Genomic DNA, 15,304 nt, shown 5'->3' on the forward strand with positions numbered 1-15,304 from the left:
CTGCAAAACTATGTCGCGTGCTGCGGTATGCGGAGAAACTAAAAGCACCGTAGTAGAACACAGATGAAGCTTCTAAGTTGATGTAATAGCCAGTAAGAAGTAGTACAATTCAAGTTTTAGGTATTGATAATTGAGTTTTTAGCTGGCATTGGTGATTTGGACATGAGCTAGGACCTTAAGATTCTGCATGAAAGGAGGACTAGCAGCCGAGTTGCACGGGAGATTGTGAAAAGTGGTCATATGTAGTATAAACCTGAGAAATCCGTTCGTTTTCGTCATTTGTTATCGAGTCGACTTAAAGCCAGATCGTCACATTGGCCGCTCTTCTCTCTGAAACGGTTGTACTTATCGTCTGCAAAGCTATGTCACGTACTGCGGTATTCGGAGACACTAAAAGTACCATAGTAGAACACAGATGAAGCTCCTAAGATGAGGTAATAGCCAGTAAGAAGTAGTACAATTCAAGTTTTAGGTATCGGTTATTGACTTTTTAGCTGGCTTTGGTGCCTTGGACATGAGCTAGGTCCTTAAGATTCTGCATGAAAGGAGGACTAGCAGCCGAGTTGCACGGGAGAATGTGAAAAGTGTTCATATGTAGTAAAAACCTGAGAAATCCGTCCGTTTTCCTCATTTGTTATCGAATCGACTTAAAGCCAGATCGTCACATTGGCCGCTCTTCTCTCTGAAACGGTTGTACTTATCGTCTGCAAAACTATGTCGCGTGCTGCGGTATGCGGAGAAACTAAAAGCACCGTAGTAGAACACAGATGAAGCTTCTAAGTTGATGTAATAGCCAGTAAGAAGTAGTACAATTCAAGTTTTAGGTATCGATTATTGACTTCTTAGCTGGCTTTGGTGCCTTGGACATGAGCTATTACCTTAAGATTCTGCATGAAAGGAGGACTAGCAGCCGAGTTGCACGGGAGAATGTGAAAAGTGTTCATATGTAGTAAAAACCTGAGAAATCCGTCCGTTTTCGTCATTTGTTATCGAATCGACTTAAAGCCAGATCGTCACATTGGCCGCTCTTCTCTCTGAAACGGTTGTACTTATCGTCTGCAAAGCTATGTCACGTTTTGCCGTAGGCGGAAACAGGAAAAGCACCATAGTAGAACACAGACGAAGCTTCTAAGTTGATGTAATAGCCAGTAGGAAGAAGTACAATTCAAGTTTTAGGTATCGATTATTGACTTTTTAACTGGCTTTGGTGCCTTGGCCATGAGCTAGGACCTTGACATTCTGCATGAAAGGAGGACTGGCAGCCGAGTTGCACGGGAGAATGTGAAAAGTGTTCATATGTAGTAAAAACCTGAGAAATCCGTCCGCTTTCGTCATTTGTTATCGAATCGACTTAAAGCCAGATCGTCACATTGGCCGCTCTTCTCTCTGAAACGGTTGTACTTATCGTCTGCAAAGCTATGTCGCGTGCTGCGGTATGCGGAGACACTAAAATCACCATAGTAGAACACAGATGAAGCTTCTAAGTTGGTGCAATAGCCAGTAAGAAGTAGAACAATTCAAGTTTTAGGTATCGATTATTGTCATTTTAGCTGGCTTCGGTACCTTGGACATGAGCTAGGACCTTAAGATTCTGCATGAAAGGAGGACTAGCAGCCGAGTTGCACGTCAGAATGTGAAAAGTGTTCATATGTAGTAAAAACCTGAGAAATCCGACCGTTTTCGTCATTTGTTATCGAATCTACTTAAAGCCAGATCGTCACATTGGCCGCTCTTCTCTCTGAAACGTTTGTACATATCGCCTGCAAAGCTATGTCGCGTGCAGCGGTATGTGGAGACACTAAAATCACCATAGTAGAACACAGATGAAGCATCTAAGTTGATGTAATAGCCAGTAAGAAGTAGTACAATTCAAGTTTTAGGAATCGATTATTGACTTTTTAGCTGGCTCTGGTGCCTTGGACATGACCTAGGACTTTAAGATTCTGCATGAAAGGAGGACTAGCATCCGAGTTGCACGGTAGAATGTGAAAAGTGTTCATATGTAGTAATAACCTTAGAAATCCGTCCTTTCTCGTCATTTGTTAGCGAACCGACTTAAAGCCAGATCGTCACATTGGCCGCTCTTCTCTCTGAAACGGTTGTGCTTATCGTCTGCAAAGTTATGTCGCGTGTTGCCGTAGGCGGAAACAGGAAAAGAACCATAGTAGAACACAGATGAAGCTTCTAAGTTGATGTAATAGCCAGTAAGAAGTAGTCCAATTCAAGATTTAGGTATCGATTATTGACTTTTTAGCTGGCTTTCGTGCCTTGGACATGAGCTAGGACTTTAAGATTCTGCATAATAGGAGGACTAGCAGCCGAGTTGCACCGGAGAATGTGAAAAGTGTTCATATGTAGTAATAACCTGAGAAATCCGTCCTTTTTCGTCATTTGTTATCGAATCGACTTAAAGCCAGATCGTCACATTGGCAGCTCTTCTGTCTGAAATGGTAGTACTTATCGTCTGCAAAACTATGTCGCGTGCTGCGGTATGCGGAGAATCTAAAAGCACCGTAGTAGAACACAGATGAAGCTTCTAAGTTGATGTAATAGCCAGTAAGAAGTAGTACAATTCAAGTTTTAGGTATTGATTATTGTCTTTTTAGCTGGCTTTGCTGCCTTGGACATGAGCTAGGACCTTAAGATTCTGCATGAAAGGAGGAATAGCAGCCGAGTTGCACGGGAGAATGTGAAAAGTGGTCATATGTAGTAAAAACCTGAGAAATCCGTCCGTTTTCGTCATTTGTTATCGAATCGACTTAAAGCCAGATCGTCACATTGGCCGCTCTTCTCTCTGAAACGGTTGTACTTATCGTCTGCAAAGCTATGTCGCGTGCTGCGGTATGTGGAGACACTAAAATTACCATAGTAGAACACAGATGAAGCTTCTAAGCTGATGGAATAGCCAGTAAGAAGTAGAACAATTCAAGTTTTAGGTATCGATTATTGTCTTTTTAGCTGGCTTCGGTACCTTGGACATGTGCTAGGACCTTAAGATTCTGCATGAAAGGAGGACTAGCAGCCGAGTTGCACGTCAGAATGTGAAAAGTGTTCATATGTATTAAAAACCTGAGAAATCCGTCCGTTTTCGTCATTTGTTATCTTATCTACTTAAAGCCAGATGGTCACATTGGCCGCTCTTCTCTCTGAAACGTTTGTAAATATCGTCTGCAAAGCTATGTCACGTGCTGCGGTATGTGGAGACACTAAAATCACCATAGTAGAACACAGATGAAGCATCTAAGTTGATGTAATAGCCAGTAAGAAGTAGTACAATTCAAGTTTTAGGAATCGATTATTGACTTTTTAGCTGGCTTTGGTGCCTTGGATATGAGCTAGGACTTTAAGATTCTGCATGAAAGGAGGACTAGCAGCCGAGTTGCGCGGGAGAATGTGAAATGTGTTCATATGTAGTAAAAACCTGAGTAATCCGTCCGTTTTCGTCATTTGTTATCGATTCGACTTAAAGACATATCGTCACATTGGCCGCTCTTCTCTCTGAAACGGTTGTACTAATCGTCTGAAAAGCTATGTCGCGTGCTGCGGCATGCTGAGACACTAAAAGCACCATAGTAGAACACAGTTCAAGCTTCTAAGTTGATGTAATAGCCAGTAAGAAGTAGTACAATTCAAGTTTTAGGTGTTGAATATGGACCTTTTAGATGGCTTTGGTGCCTTGGACATGAGCTAGGACCTTAAGATTCTGCATGAAAGGAGGACTAGCAGCCGAGTTGCACGGGAGAATGTGAAAAGTGTTCATATGTAGTAATAAACTTAGAAATCCGTCCTTTTTCGTCATTTGTTAGCGAATCGACTTAAAGCCAGATCGTCACATTGGCCGCTCTTCTCTCTGAAACGGTTGTACTTATCGTCTGCAAAACTATGTCGCGTGCTGCGGTATGCGGAGACACTAAAAGCACCATAGTAGAACACAGATGAAGCTTCTAAGTTGAAGTAATACCCAGTAAGAAGTAGTACAATTCAAGTTTAAGGTATCGATTATTGACTTTTTAGCTGGCTTTGGACACTTGGACATGAGCTAGGACCTTAACATTCTTCATGAAAGGAGGACTAGCAGCCGAGTTGCACGGGAGAATGTGAAAAGTGTTCATATGTAGTAAAAACCTCAGAAATCCGTCCGTTTTCGTCATTTGTTATCGAATCGACTTAAAGCCAGATCGTCACATTATCCGCTCTTCTCTCTGAAACGGTTGTACTTATCGTCTGCAAAGCTATGTCACGTGCTGCGGTATGCGGAGACACTAAAATCACCACAGTAGAACACAGATGAAGCTTCTAAGTTGATGTAATATCCAGTAAGAAGTAGTACAATTCAAGTTTTAGGTATCGATTATTGACTTTTTAGCTGGCTTTGGTGCATTGGACATGAACTAGGACCTTAACATTCTTCATGAAAGGAGGACTAGCAGCCGAGTTGCACGGGAGAATGTGAAAAGTGTTCATAAGTAGTAAAAACCTGAGAAATCCGTCCGTTTTCGTCATTTGTTATCGAATCGACTTAAAGCCAGATCGTCACATTGGCCGCTCTTCTCTCTGAAACGGTTGTACTTATCGTCTGCAAAGCTATGTCGCGTACTGCGGTATTCGGAGACACTAAAAGCACCATAGTAGAACACAGATGAAGCTACTAAGCTGATGTAATAGCCATTAAGAAGAAGTACAATTCAAGTTTTAGGTATCGGTTATTGACTTTTTAGCTGGCTTTGGTGCTTTGGACATGAGCTAGGACCTTAAGATTCTGCATGAAAGGAGGACTAGCAGCCGAGTTGCACGGGAGCATGTGAAAAGTGTTCATATGTAGTAAAAACCTGAGAAATCCGTCCGTTTTCGTCATTTGTTATCGAATCGACTTAAAGCCAGATCGTCACATTGGCCGCTCTTCTCTCTGAACCGGTTGTACTTATCGTCTGCAAAGCTATGTCGCGTGTTGCCGTAGGCGGAAACAGGAAAAGCACCATAATAGAACACAGATGAAGCTTCTAAGTTGATGTAATACCCAGTAAGAAGTAGTCCAATTCAAGTTTTAGGTATCGATTATTGACTTTTTAGCTGGCTTTGCTGCCTTGGACATGAGCTAGGACTTTAAGATTCTGCATAATAGGAGGACCAGCAGCCGAGTTGCACGGGAGAATGTGAAAAGTGTTCATATGTAGCAAAAACCTGAGAAATCCGTCCGTTTTCGTCATTTGTTATCGAATCGACTTAAAGCCAGATCGTCACATTGGCCGCTCTTCTCTCTGAAACGGTTGTACTTATCGTCTGCAAAGCTATGTCGCGTGCTGCGGTATGCGGAGACACTAAAAGCACCATAGTAGAACACAGATGAAGCTTCTAAGTTGATGCAATAGCCAGTAAGAAGTAGAACAATTCAAGTTTTAGGTATCGATTATTGCCTTTTTAGCTGGCTTCGGTACCTTGGACATGAGCTAGGACCTTAAGATTCTGCATGAAACGAGGACTAGCAGCCGAGTTGAACGGGAGAATTTGAAAAGTGTACATATGTAGTAAAAACCTGAGAAATCCGTCCGTTTTCGTCATTTGTTATCGAATCGACTTAAATCCAGATCATCACATTGGCCGCTCTTCTCTCTGAAACGGTTGTACTTATCATCTGCAAAGCTATGTCGCGTGTTGCCGTAGGCGGAAACAGGAAAAGCACCATAATAGAACACAGATGAAGCTTCTAAGTTGATGTAATAGCCAGTAAGAAGTAGTACAATTCAAGTTTTAGGTATCGATTATTGACTTTTTAGCTGGCTTTGGTGCCTTGGACATGAGCTAGGACTTTAAGATTCTGCATAAAAGGAGGACTAGCAGCCGAGTTGCACGGGAGAATGTGAAAAGTGTTCATATGTAGTAAAAACATAAGAAATCCGTCCGTTTTCGTCATTTGTTATCGAATCGACTTAAAGCCAGATCGTCTCATTGGCCGCTCTTCTCTCTGAAACGGTTGTACTTATCGTCTGCAAAGCTATGTCGCGTGCTGCGGTATGCGGAGACACTAAAATCACCATAGTAGAACACAGATGAAGCTTCTAAGCTGATGCAATAGCCAGTAAGAAGTAGAACAATTCAAGTTTTTGGTATCGATTATTGACTTTTTAGCTGGCTTCGGTACCTTGGACATGAGCTAGGACCTTAAGATTCTGCATGAAATAAGGACTAGCAGCCGAGTTGCACGGGAGAATGTGAAAAGTGTTCATATGTAGTAATAACCTGAGAAATCCGACCTTTTTCGTCATTTGTTATCGAATCGACTTAAAGCCAGATCGTCACATTGGCCGCTCTTCTCTCTGAAACAGTTGTGCTTATCGTCTGCAAAGCTATGTCGCGTGTTGCCGTAGGCGGAAACAGGAAAAGCACCATAGTAGAACACAGATGAAGCTTCTAAGTTGATGTAATAGCCAGTAAGAAGTAGTCCAATTCAAGATTTAGGAATCGATTATCGACTTTTTAGCTGGGTTTCGTGCCTTGGACATGAGCTAGGACTTTAAGATTCTGCATAATAAGAGGAGTAGCAGCCCAGTTGCACGGGAGAATGTGAAAAGTGTTCATATGTAGTAAGAACCTGAGAAATCCGTCCGTTTTCGTCATTTGTTATCGAATTGACTTAAAGCCAGATCGTCACATTGGCCGCTCTTCTCTCTGAAACGGTTGTACTTATCGTCTGCAAAGCTAGGTCGCGTGCTGCGGTATGCTGAGACACTAAAAGCACCATAGTAGAACACAGATGAAGCTTCTAAGTTGATGTAATAGCCAGTAAGAAGTAGTACATTTCAAGTTTTAGGTATTGAATATGGACCTTTTAGCTGGCTTAGGTGCCTTGGACATGAGCTAGGACCTTAAGATTCTGCATGAAAGGAGGACTAGCAGCCGAGTTGCACGGGAGAATGTGAAAAGTGTTCATATGTAGTAATAACCTGAGAAATCCGTCCTTTTTCGTCATTTGTTATCGAATCGACTTAAAGCCAGATCGTCACATTGGCCGCTCTTCTCTCTGAAACGGTTGTGCTTATCGTCTGCAAAGCTATGTCGCGTGTTGCCGTAGGAGGAAACAGGAAAAGCACCATAGTAGAACACAGACGAAGCTTCTAAGTTGATGCAATAGCCAGTAAGAAGTAGTCCAATTCAAGATTTAGGTATCGATTATTGACTTTTTAGCTGGCTTTGGTGCCTTGGACATGAGCTAGGACTTAAAGATTCTGCATAAAAGGAGGACTAGCAGCCCAGTTGAACGGGAGAATGTGAAAAGTGTTCATATGTAGTAAAAACCTGAGAAATCCGTCCGTTTTGGTCATTTGTTATGGAATCGACTTAAAGCCAGATCGTCACATTGGCCGCTCTTCTCTCTGAAACGGTTGTACTTATCGTCTGCAAAGCTATGTCGCGTACTGCGGTATTCGGAGACACTAAAAGCACCATAGTAGAACACAGATGAAGCTTCTAAGATGATGTAATAGCCAGTAAGAAGAAGTACAATTCAAGTTTTAGGTATCGGTTATTGTTTTTTTAGCTGTCTTTGGTGCCTTGGACATGAGCTAGGACCTTAAGATTCTGCATGAAAGGAGGACTAGCAGCCGAGTTGCACGGGAGAATGTGAAAAGTGTTCATATGTAGTAAAAACCTGAGAAATCCGTCCGTTTTCGTCAATTGTTATCGAATCGACATAAAGCCAGATCGTCACATTAGCCGCTCTTCTCTCTGAAACGGTTGTACTTATCGTCTGCAAAGCTATGTCACGTGCTGCGGTATGCGGTGACACTAAAATCACCACAGTAGAACACAGATGAAGCTTCTAAGTTGAAGTAATATAAAATAAGATGTAGTACAATTCAAGTTTTAGGTATCGATTATTGACTTTTTAGCTAGCTTTGGTGCATTGGACATAAGCTAGGACCTTAAGATTCTGCATGAAAGGTGGACTAGCAGCCGAGTTCCACGGGAGAATGTGAAAATTGTTCATATGTAGTAAAAACCTGAGAAATCCGTCCGTTTTCGTCATTTGTTATCGAATCGACTTAAAGCCAGATCGTCACATTGGCCGCTCTTCTCTCTGAAACGGTTGTACTTATCGTCTGCAATACTGTGTCGCGTGCTGCGGTATGCGGAGAAACTAAAAGCACCGTAGTAGAACACAGATGAAGCTTGTAAGTTGATGTAATAGCCAGTAAGAAGTAGTACAATTCAAGTTTTAGGTATTGATTATTGACTTTTTGGCTGGCTTTGGTGCCTTGGACATGAGCTAGGACATTAAGATTCTGCATGAACGGAGGACTAGCAGCCGAGTTGCACGAGAGAATGTGAAAAGTGTTCATATGTAGTAAAAACCTGAGTAATCCGTCCGTTTTCGTCATTTGTTATCGATTCGACTTAAAGACAGATCGTCACATTGGCCGCTCTTCTCTCTGAAACGGTTGTACTTATCGTCTGCAAAACTATGTCGCGTGCTGCGGTATGCGGAGACACTAAAAGCACCATAGTAGAACACAGATCAAGCTTCTAAGTTGATGTAATAGCCAGTAAGAAGTAGTACAATTCAAGTTTTAGGTGTTGAATATGGACCTTTTAGATGGCTTTGGTGCCTTGGACATGAGCTAGGACCTTAAGATTCTGCATGAAAGGAGGACTAGCAGCCGAGTTGCACGGGAGAATGTGAAAAGTGTTCATATGTAGTAATAAACTTAGAAATCCGTCCTTTTTCGTCATTTGTTAGCGAATCGACTTAAAGCCAGATCGTCACATTGGCCGCTCTTCTCTCTGAAACGGTTGTACTTATCGTCTGCAAAACTATGTCGCGTGCTGCGGTATGCGGAGGCACTAAAAGCACCATAGTAGAACACAGATGAAGCTTCTAAGTTGATGCAATAGCCAGTAAGAAGTAGAACAATTCAAGTTTTAGGTATCGATTATTGCCTTTTTAGCTGGCTTCGGTACCTTGGACATGAGCTAGGACCTTAAGATTCTGCATGAAACGAGGACTAGCAGCCGAGTTGAACGGGAGAATTTGAAAAGTGTACATATGTAGTAAAAACCTGAGAAATCCGTCCGTTTTCGTCATTTGTTATCGAATCGACTTAAATCCAGATCATCACATTGGCCGCTCTTCTCTCTGAAACGGTTGTACTTATCATCTGCAAAGCTATGTCGCGTGTTGCCGTAGGCGGAAACAGGAAAAGCACCATAATAGAACACAGATGAAGCTTCTAAGTTGATGTAATAGCCAGTAAGAAGTAGTACAATTCAAGTTTTAGGTATCGATTATTGACTTTTTAGCTGGCTTTGGTGCCTTGGACATGAGCTAGGACTTTAAGATTCTGCATAAAAGGAGGACTAGCAGCCGAGTTGCACGGGAGAATGTGAAAAGTGTTCATATGTAGTAAAAACATAAGAAATCCGTCCGTTTTCGTCATTTGTTATCGAATCGACTTAAAGCCAGATCGTCTCATTGGCCGCTCTTCTCTCTGAAACGGTTGTACTTATCGTCTGCAAAGCTATGTCGCGTGCTGCGGTATGCGGAGACACTAAAATCACCATAGTAGAACACAGATGAAGCTTCTAAGCTGATGCAATAGCCAGTAAGAAGTAGAACAATTCAAGTTTTTGGTATCGATTATTGACTTTTTAGCTGGCTTCGGTACCTTGGACATGAGCTAGGACCTTAAGATTCTGCATGAAATAAGGACTAGCAGCCGAGTTGCACGGGAGAATGTGAAAAGTGTTCATATGTAGTAATAACCTGAGAAATCCGACCTTTTTCGTCATTTGTTATCGAATCGACTTAAAGCCAGATCGTCACATTGGCCGCTCTTATCTCTGAAACAGTTGTGCTTATCGTCTGCAAAGCTATGTCACGTGCTGCGGTATGCGGTGACACTAAAATCACCACAGTAGAACACAGATGAAGCTTCTAAGTTGAAGTAATATAAAATAAGATGTAGTACAATTCAAGTTTTAGGTATCGATTATTGACTTTTTAGCTAGCTTTGGTGCATTGGACATAAGCTAGGACCTTAAGATTCTGCATGAAAGGTGGACTAGCAGCCCAGTTGAACGGGAGAATGTGAAAAGTGTTCATATGTAGTAAAAACCTGAGAAATCCGTCCGTTTTCGTCAATTGTTATCGAATCGACATAAAGCCAGATCGTCACATTAGCCGCTCTTCTCTCTGAAACGGTTGTACTTATCGTCTGCAAAGCTATGTCACGTGCTGCGGTATGCGGTGACACTAAAATCACCACAGTAGAACACAGATGAAGCTTCTAAGTTGAAGTAATATAAAATAAGATGTAGTACAATTCAAGTTTTAGGTATCGATTATTGACTTTTTAGCTAGCTTTGGTGCATTGGACATAAGCTAGGACCTTAAGATTCTGCATGAAAGGTGGACTAGCAGCCGAGTTCCACGGGAGAATGTGAAAATTGTTCATATGTAGTAAAAACCTGAGAAATCCGTCCGTTTTCGTCATTTGTTATCGAATCGACTTAAAGCCAGATCGTCACATTGGCCGCTCTTCTCTCTGAAACGGTTGTACTTATCGTCTGCAATACTGTGTCGCGTGCTGCGGTATGCGGAGAAACTAAAAGCACCGTAGTAGAACACAGATGAAGCTTGTAAGTTGATGTAATAGCCAGTAAGAAGTAGTACAATTCAAGTTTTAGGTATTGATTATTGACTTTTTGGCTGGCTTTGGTGCCTTGGACATGAGCTAGGAAATTAAGATTCTGCATGAACGGAGGACTAGCAGCCGAGTTGCACGAGAGAATGTGAAAAGTGTTCATATGTAGTAAAAACCTGAGTAATCCGTCCGTTTTCGTCATTTGTTATCGATTCGACTTAAAGACAGATCGTCACATTGGCCGCTCTTCTCTCTGAAACGGTTGTACTTATCGTCTGCAAAACTATGTCGCGTGCTGCGGTATGCGGAGACACTAAAAGCACCATAGTAGAACACAGATCAAGCTTCTAAGTTGATGTAATAGCCAGTAAGAAGTAGTACAATTCAAGTTTTAGGTGTTGAATATGGACCTTTTAGATGGCTTTGGTGCCTTGGACATGAGCTAGGACCTTAAGATTCTGCATGAAAGGAGGACTAGCAGCCGAGTTGCACGGGAGAATGTGAAAAGTGTTCATATGTAGTAATAAACTTAGAAATCCGTCCTTTTTCGTCATTTGTTAGCGAATCGACTTAAAGCCAGATCGTCACATTGGCCGCTCTTCTCTCTGAAACGGTTGTACTTATCGTCTGCAAAACTATGTCGCGTGCTGCGGTATGCGGAGACACTAAAAGCACCATAGTAGAACACAGATGAAGCTTCTAAGTTGATGTAATACCCAGTAAGAAGTAGTACAATTCAAGTTTAAGGTATCGATTATTGACTTTTTAGCTGGCTTTGGACCCTTGGACATGAGCTAGGACCTTAACATTCTTCATGAAAGGAGGACTAGCAGCCGAGTTGCACGGGAGAATGTGAAAAGTGTTCATATGTAGTAAAAACCTCAGAAATCCGTCCGTTTTCGTCATTTGTTATCGAATCGACTTAAAGCCAGATCGTCACATTGGCCACTCTTCTCTCTGAAACGGTTGTACTTATCGTCTGCAAAGCTATGTCACGTGCTGCGGTATGCGGAGACACTAAAATCACCACAGTAGAACACAGATGAAGCTTCTAAGTTGATGTAATATCCAGTAAGAAGTAGTACAATTCAAGTTTTAGGTATCGATTATTGACTTTTTAGCTGGCTTTGGTGCATTGGACATGAACTAGGACCTTAACATTCTTCATGAAAGGAGGACTAGCAGCCGAGTTGCACGGGAGAATGTGAAAAGTGTTCATAAGTAGTAAAAACCTGAGAAATCCGTCCGTTTTCGTCATTTGTTATCGAATCGACTTAAAGCCAGATCGTCACATTGGCCGCTCTTCTCTCTGAAACGGTTGTACTTATCGTCTGCAAAGCTATGTCGCGTACTGCGGTATTCGGAGGCACTAAAAGCACCATAGTAGAACACAGATGAAGCTACTAAGATGTTGTAATAGCCAGTAACAAGAAGTACAATTCAAGTTTTAGGTATCGGTTATTGACTTTTTAGCTGGCTTTGGTGCTTTGGACATGAGCTAGGACCTTAAGATTCTGCATGAAAGGAGGACTAGCAGCCGAGTTGCACGGGAGAATGTGAAAAGTGTTCATATGTAGTAAAAACTGGAGAAATCCGTCCGTTTTCGTCATTTGTTATCGAATCGACTTAAAGCCAGATCGTCATATTGGCCGCTCTTCTCTCTGAACCGGTTGTACTTATCGTCTGCAAAGCTATGTCGCGTGTTGCCGTAGGCGGAAACAGGAAAAGCACCATAATAGAACACAGATGAAGCTTCTAAGTTGATGTAATACCCAGTAAGAAGTAGTCCAATTCAAGTTTTAGGTATCGATTATTGACTTTTTACCTGGCTTTGGTGCCTTGGACATGAGCTAGGACTTTAAGATTCTGCATAATAGGAGGACCAGCAGCCGAGTTGCACGGGAGAATGTGAAAAGTGTTCATATGTAGCAAAAACCTGAGAAATCCGTCCGTTTTCGTCATTTGTTATCCAATCGACTTAAAGCCAAATCGTCACATTGGCCGCTCTTCTCTCTGAAACGGTTGTACTTATCGTCTGCAAAGCTATGTCGCGTACTGCGGTATGCTGAGACACTAAAAGCACCATAGTAGAACACAGACGAAGCTTCTAAGTTGATGTAATAGCCAGTAAGAAGTAGTACAATTTAAGTTTTAGGTATAGATTATTGACTTTTTAACAGGCTTTGGTGCCTTGGCCATGAGCTAGGACCTTGACATTCTGCATGAAAGGAGGACTAGCAGCCTTGTTGAACGGGAGAATTTGAAAAGTGTTCATATGTAGTAAAAACCTGAGAAATCCGTCCGTTTTCGTCATTTGTTATCGAATCGACTTAAATCCAGATCGTCACATTGGCCGCTCTTCTCTCTGAAACGGTTGTACTTATCATCTGCAAAGCTATGTCGCGTGTTGCCGTAGGCGGAAACAGGAAAAGCACCATAATAGAACACAGATGAAGCTTCTAAGTTGATGTAATAGCCAGTAAGAAGTAGTACAATTCAAGTTTTAGGTATCGATTGTTGACTTTTTAGCTGGCTTTGGTGCCTTGGACATGAGCTAGGACTTTAAGATTCTGCATAAAAGGAGGACTAGCAGCCGAGTTGCACGGGAGAATGTGAAAAGTGTTCATATGTAGTAATAACCTGAGAAATCCGTCCTTTTTCGTCATTTGTTATCGAATCGACTTAAAGCCAGATCGTCACATTGGCCGCTCTTCTCTCTGAAACGGTTGTACTTATCGTCCGCAAAACTATGTCGCGTGCTGCGGTATGCGGAGAAACTAAAAGCACCGTGGTAGAACACAGATGAAGCTTCTAAGTTGATGTAATAGCCAGTAAGAAGTAGTACAATTCAAGTTTTAGGTATTGATTATTGACTTTTTAGCTGGCTTTGGTTCCTTGGACATGAGCTAGGACCTTAAGATTCTGCATGAAAGGAGGACTAGCAGCCGAGTTGCACGGGAGAATGTGAAAAGTGTTCATATGTAGTAAAAACCTGAGAAATCCGTCCGTTTTCGTCAATTGTTATCGAATCGACATAAAGCCAGATCGTCACATTAGCCGCTCTTCTCTCTGAAACGGTTGTACTTATCGTCTGCAAAGCTATGTCACGTGCTGCGGTATGCGGTGACACTAAAATCACCACAGTAGAACACAGATGAAGCTTCTAAGTTGAAGTAATATAAAATAAGATGTAGTACAATTCAAGTTTTAGGTATCGATTATTGACTTTTTAGCTAGCTTTGGTGCATTGGACATAAGCTAGGACCTTAAGATTCTGCATGAAAGGTGGACTAGCAGCCGAGTTCCACGGGAGAATGTGAAAATTGTTCATATGTAGTAAAAACCTGAGAAATCCGTCCGTTTTCGTCATTTGTTATCGAATCGACTTAAAGCCAGATCGTCACATTGGCCGCTCTTCTCTCTGAAACGGTTGTACTTATCGTCTGCAATACTGTGTCGCGTGCTGCGGTATGCGGAGAAACTAAAAGCACCGTAGTAGAACACAGATGAAGCTTGTAAGTTGATGTAATAGCCAGTAAGAAGTAGTACAATTCAAGTTTTAGGTATTGATTATTGACTTTTTAGCTGGCTTTGGTGCCTTGGACATGAGCTAGGACATTAAGATTCTGCATGAACGGAGGACTAGCAGCCGAGTTGCACGAGAGAATGTGAAAAGTGTTCATATGTAGTAAAAACCTGAGTAATCCGTCCGTTTTCGTCATTTGTTATCGATTCGACTTAAAGACAGATCGTCACATTGGCCGCTCTTCTCTCTGAAACGGTTGTACTTATCGTCTGCAAAACTATGTCGCGTGCTGCGGTATGCGGAGACACTAAAAGCACCATAGTAGAACACAGATCAAGCTTCTAAGTTGATGTAATAGCCAGTAAGAAGTAGTACAATTCAAGTTTTAGGTGTTGAATATGGACCTTTTAGATGGCTTTGGTGCCTTGGACATGAGCTAGGACCTTAAGATTCTGCATGAAAGGAGGACTAGCAGCCGAGTTGCACGGGAGAATGTGAAAAGTGTTCATATGTAGTAATAAACTTAGAAATCCGTCCTTTTTCGTCATTTGTTAGCGAATCGACTTAAAGCCAGATCGTCACATTGGCCGCTCTTCTCTCTGAAACGGTTGTACTTTTCGTCTGCAAAACTATGTCGCGTGCTGCGGTATGCGGAGACACTAAAAGCACCATAGTAGAACACAGATGAAGCTTCTAAGTTGATGTAATACCCAGTAAGAAGTAGTACAATTCAAGTTTAAGGTATCGATTATTGACTTTTTAGCTGGCTTTGGACCCTTGGACATGAGCTAGGACCTTAACATTCTTCATGAAAGGAGGACTAGCAGCCGAGTTGCACGGGAGAATGTGAAAAGTGTTCATATGTAGTAAAAACCTCAGAAATCCGTCCGTTTTCGTCATTTGTTATCGAATCGACTTAAAGCCAGATCGTCACATTGGCCACTCTTCTCTCTGAAACGGTTGTACTTATCGTCTGCAAAGCTATGTCACGTGCTGCGGTATGCGGAGACACTAAAATCACCACAGTAGAACACAGATGAAGCTTCTAAGTTGATGTAATATCCAGTAAGAAGTAGTACAATTCAAGTTTTAGGTATCGATTATTGACTTTTTAGCTGGCTTTGGTGCATTGGACATGAAC

This window comes from Schistocerca gregaria, unplaced genomic scaffold (genome assembly GCF_023897955.1).
Source record: "Schistocerca gregaria isolate iqSchGreg1 unplaced genomic scaffold, iqSchGreg1.2 ptg000204l, whole genome shotgun sequence".
NCBI classification, from domain to species: domain Eukaryota; kingdom Metazoa; phylum Arthropoda; class Insecta; order Orthoptera; family Acrididae; genus Schistocerca; species Schistocerca gregaria.